This window comes from Tribolium castaneum, chromosome 5 (assembly GCF_031307605.1).
Source record: "Tribolium castaneum strain GA2 chromosome 5, icTriCast1.1, whole genome shotgun sequence".
NCBI lineage: Eukaryota > Metazoa > Arthropoda > Insecta > Coleoptera > Tenebrionidae > Tribolium > Tribolium castaneum.
Window position 1 is genome coordinate 17,458,741 of NC_087398.1, and position 6,260 is coordinate 17,465,000.

Below are 6,260 nucleotides of genomic sequence, written 5' to 3' on the forward strand. Positions count from 1 at the left end.
CGCTCATATAACACAAAATAAGCTTCATTTTGGCTTAGAAAACTAAGCTTACTTTTACTACTACTATTATTTTTATTTTTATTATTATTATTATTATTACTATTATTTTTATTATTATTATTACTATTATTATTATTATTATTATTATTATTATTATTATTATTAATATTATTATTAAAGACCGATTATAACTTTTGTATAGTAAATGTTTTTATACCAGTTTTAAAATGAGTTATTAATTTTAGACAATTTCTTGCCTAAAAACACAGATCACAGATGATCTCTTGCATAGAAATGAGAAAACGCTCAGATAACACAAAATAAGCATCATTTTTGCTTAGAAAAACTAAGCTTTAATTTAGAAAGAAATTTATTATTATAAGTATTATTATCATTATTATTATTATTATTATTATTATTATTATTATTATTATTATTATTATTATTATTATTACTATTATTATTATTATTATTATTACTATTATTATTATTATTATTATTATTATTATTATTATTATTATTATTAACTTTTGTATAGTAAATGTTTTTATACCAGTTTTAAAATGAGTTATTAATTTTAGACAATTTCTTGCCTAAAAATACAGATCACAGATGATTTCTTGCATAGAAATGATTTTATTTTAAAGCAAATTTTTGTTTAATATTATTTATATCCAACTCTATAACTTGCTTATGCTTGGTCCTACAAGAAAAATGTAAATAACTATTTTGGTGTTTTTGAGATATAAGCAAAAAACCAAAGTGAAAACTGTTACAGTTACTTAACAAAAATGTAATTCAGTTTTCAATGTTTGAGACGAAGACGAAAATGCAGCATTTAAAAACGACTCTGAAGACTTCAGTGACTTTTATGTCACCTCCTTTTTCTTCTAATAAAGTATTGGACCCAATAAATTAAGTGTATTTTAAATCACAAGACATTTTCTGTTAAAGCACTTTTTTTTTAAATATTAATTATTTTCAATCATATATCTCGCTTATGGTTTGTCCTACATGAAAAATGCAAATAACTATTTTGTACAAAATTTTATCAGCTTGCTTTAATTTTAGTAAAAATTTAAAAATTGATAGGAGTAACTGTTTTCGAGATATAAGCAAGAAACCAAAAAACTGTTACCTTAATTAAGCGCTTGCATATAAGCAAATTTAGTAATATTAGTATTATTATTATTAATGTTATTGTTATTAATATGACGACTAAAAACGACTCTCAAGACTTTGGTGACTTTTATGTCTTCTCCTTTTACCTCTACTAAAGTGTTAGTCTTAGTTTAGTTTAATTTCGGTTTTTCAAACATTTTATTTTAAAGCAAATTTTTGTTAAAGATTATTTATATCCAACTCTATAACTCGCTTATGGTTGGTCCTACAAAAAAATGCAAATAACTATTTTGTAGGAAATTTTATCAGCTTTAATTTTGAAAAAAAGATAAAAATTGATAGGAGTAACTGTTTTCGAGATATAAGCAAGAAACCAAAAAACTGTTACCTTAATTAAGCGTTTGCATATAAGCAAATTTAGTACTATTAGTATTATTATTATTAATGTTATTGTTATTAATATGACGACTAAAGACGACTCTGAAACATTTAGTGACTTTTATGTCTTCTCCTTTTTCCTCTACTAAAGTGTTGGACACAATTAATTTAGTTTAATTCCGGTTTTTCAAGCATTTTATTTTAAAGCAAATTTTTGTTAAATATTATTTATATCCAACTCTATAACTCGTTTATTCTTGGTCCTACAAGAAAAATGTAAATAACTATTTTGTTGGAAATTTTATCAGCTTTAATTTTGAAAGAAAGATAAAATTTGATAGGAGTAACTGTTTTCGAGATATAAGCAAAAAACCAATAAGAAAACTGTAACTGTTACTGAACAAAAATGTAATTCAGTTTTCAATGTTTGAGACGAAGACAAAAATGCAGCATTTAAAAACGACTCTGAAGACTTCAGTGACTTTTATGTTACCTCCTTTTTCTTCTAATAAAGTATTGGACCCAATAAATTAAGTGTATTTTAAATCACAAGACATTTTCTGTTAAAACACTTTTTTTTAATTATTAATTATTTTCAAACTTATATCTCGCTTATGGTTAGTTCTACATGAAAAATGCAAATAACTATTTTGTAGGAAATTTTATCACCTTTAATTTTGGTGAAAAAGTAAAAATTGTTAGGAGTAACTGTTTTCGAGATATAAGCAAAAAACAAAAAAACTGTTACCTTAAGTAAGCGCTTGCATATAAGCAAATTTAGTACTACTAGTATTGTTATTATAAATGTTATTGTTATTAATATGACGACTAAAGACAACTCTAAGACTTTAGTGACTTTTATGTCTCCTCCTTTTTCCGCTACTAAAGTGTTAGACACAATTAATTTAGTTTAATTTCAGTTTTTCAAACATTTTATTTTAAAGCAAATTTTTGTTAAATATTAAAAACTATAAAATGGGTTAGATTGCCTAAAAACACAGATCACACATGATCTTTTGCATAGAAATGAGAAAACGCTCATGTAACACACAAAATAAGCTCCATTTTTCCTTATTAAAAGTATTATTATTATTATTACTTATGTTACTATTACTATTATTATTATTATTATTATTATTACTATTATTATTATTATTATTACTATTATTATTATTACTATTATTATTATTATTATTATTATTATTATTATTATTATTATTATTATTAATTTTATTATTATTAAAAACTGATTATAACTTTTGTATAGTAAATGTTTTTATACCAGTTTTAAAATGAGATATTAATTTTAGACAATTTGTTGCCTAAAAACACAGATCACAGATGATTTCTTGCATAGAAATGAGAAAACGCTCATATAACACACAAAATAAGCTTCATTTTTGCTTAGAAAACTAAGCTTACTTTTATTACTATTATTATTTTCATTATTATTATTATTAATATTATTATTATTATTACTATTATTATTATTATTATTATTATTATTATTATTATTATTATTATTATTATTATTATTATTGTTATTATTATTATTATTAAAAACTTATATTAAACAGACAGAAAACGTCGTATTCTGACACAAAAAAACGAATTACGTTATAGACTTGACGAGATCGGCGTATCTCGGACTCTTATAGGACTCTTATAGGGTCAAAAAGTATCAGTTTGGATTAAAACAAATTATTTTTGTTGAGTCTTAGTCTGAATTGTTTATCAGTTCAAACAAAAACGGCTTATTTTAGACGATCTTTTGCTTTGAACAAGAAAACTTACATAGAACAGATTAAAAACGTATTAATCTGACATAAAAGAGCAATTTATGTATCACTTCGGATAAAGGCAGCTAATCCTATTCGTTTTATTGCTTAAAATAGACAAAATTGTTAATAAATCTAACAAAAACGCTGTATTCTAGCACAAAATACTAATTACATTATAGTTTCGACGAGAATAGCTTATTTGGAATGATTCTATGCTTCCAAACGAGTAAATTTTTATTAAACAGATGCCAAACATCATGTTTTGTCCTATAAAGACATTTTATATTGCAGTTTGTATTAAAACAAAATATTTTCGTTGATTCTTTGTTTGAAGCAGCAAGCCTAACATTAAAGAATCTGAAAACTTTGTATTCGGACACAAACCACCGAATTTTGTATCAGTTTAGACACAAACGGTTGATTTTCGACAATATTTTGCTTTGAACAAGAAAACTTATATCAAACTGACTAAAAACGTCTTATTTTAGCACAAAACAAAAGATTTGCGTTATAGTCTTAACGAGAGCTGTTAATTTCAAACGGTTCTATGCTTTGAAACGAGTAAACATTCACTGTACAGCGGAAAAACATCTTATTTCGCCTTTTAAAAACGATTCATGCCACAGTTTGGATAAAAACCAATTATTTTCGTTAATTCATTGTTACAAACATGAAACCTTACATCAAAGTAACTGAAAACCCCTTATTCAGGCACAGAAATTCGATTTACGTTTCAGTCTGAACAAAAACTGCTTACTTTAGACGATCCTTTGTTTTGAATACAAAAACTTACATTAAAAAGATTAAAAACGTCTTATTCTGGCTGAAAACTGCAAATTATATATTACTCTAGATAAAAGCAATTTATCCTGATTACTCCTTTACTTAGAATAGAGTAAACTTGTATAAAACTTAATAAAAACTTTAAATTTCGTCTCAAAGAAATAATTTACGTTTTAGTTTTGACCAGCACTGTTTATTTCAAACGATTTTATGATTCGAAACTAATGAACTTTTATGGGGCATATGCAAAACCACATATTACAATATAAAGCGTTGTTTTAAAGCAAATTATTACCTTTTGCAACAAGAAATTTCACGTCAAAGAAACTGAAAACATCGTATCCATGCACAAATATCGAATTACGTATCAGTTTAGGCAAATACAGCTTATTTTAAACGATTCCTTGCTATAAACAAGAAAAATTTTATCAAACATATTGAAAATGTCTTATTCTCGAAAATAAGAGCAAATTATGTATCAGTTTTAACAAAAGCGGATTACTCTGTTTGATTCTATGCTTAGAGTAGAGTAAACTACTATAAAACGTAATGAAAACTCTATATTCAAGCTCAAAAGAACAAATTACGTTATAGTTTTGACAAAAAAAAATTATTTCGGACGACTACATATTTCGAAGTAAGCAAACTTTAATTGAACAAGTGCAAAAGCTAATACTTTGCTTTAAAATAACGATTTATGTGGTAATATGGTATTTTGCATCTGTCCTATAAAAGTTTACTCGTTTCGCTCCATTGAATCATTCGAAATAAATTATTTTGACACAACAACGAAAATAATTTTTTTGTTTAAACTGTAACATGTCGTTTTTATAAAACGAACTAAGACGTTTGGCATCTGTTTAGTGAAAGTTTTCTCGTTTGGGGGCATAAAATCGTTTGAAATTAACAGTTCTGGTCAAAACTATAACGTAAATTATTTCTTTGTGACGAAATTTAAAGTTTTCATTAAGTTTTATACAAGTTTGCTCTATTCTAAGCGAAGGAGTAATCAGGATAAACTGCTTTTATCCAAAGTAATATATAATTTGCAGTTTTCAGCCAGAATAAGACGTTTTTAATCTTTTTAATGTAAGTTTTCGTGTTCAAAAGAAAAAATCGTCTAAAATAAGCAATTTGTGTCCAGACTGAAACGTAATTTGATTTTCTGGGACTGAATAAAATTACGTTTCAGTCTGGACACAAATTGCTTATTTTAGACGATTTTTTCTTTTTGAACACGAAAACTTACATTAAAAAGATTAAAAACGTCTCTATTCTGGCTGAAAACTGCAAATTATATATTACTTTGGATTAAAAGCAGTTTATCCTGATTACTCCTTCGCTTAGAATAGAGCAAACTTGTATAAAACTTAACGCAAATCTTTAAAGTGATACAAAGAAATAATTTACGTAATAGTTTTGACCAGAACTGTTAATTTCAAACGATTTTATGCCCCCAAACGAGAAAACTTTCACTAAACAGATGCCAAACGTCTTAGTTCGTTTTATAAAAGCGACTTATGTTACAGTTTAAACAAAAACAAATTATTTGTGTTGTTGTTGTGTCAAAATAATTTATTTCTAATGATTCAATGGAGCGAAACGGGTAAACTTTTATAGGACAGATGCAAAATACCATATTACCACATAAATCATTATTTTAAAGCAAAGTATTAGCTTTTGCACATGTTCAATTAAAGTTTGCTTACTTCGAAGTATGTAATCGTCCGAAATATTTTTTTTTGTCAAAACTATAACGTAATTTGTTCTTTTGAGCTTGAATATAGAGTTTTCAATACGTTTTATAGTAGTTTACTCTACTCTAAGCATAGAATCAAACAGAGTAATCCGCTTTTGTTAAAACTGATACATAATTTGCTCTTATTTTCGAGAATAAGACGTTTTCAATATGCTTGATAAAATTTTTCTTGTTTATAGCAAGGAATCGTTTAAAATAAGCTGTATTTGCCTAAACTGATACGTAATTAGATATTTATGTATGGATACGAAGTTTTCAGTTTCTTTGACGTGAAATTTCTTGTTGCAAAAGGTAATACTTTGCTTTAAAACAACGCTTTATATGGTAATATGTGGTTTTGCATCTGCCCCATAAAAGTTCATTAGTTTCGAATCATAATTTCGTTTGAAATAAACAGTGCTGGTCAAAACTATAACGTAAATTATTTCTTTGAGACG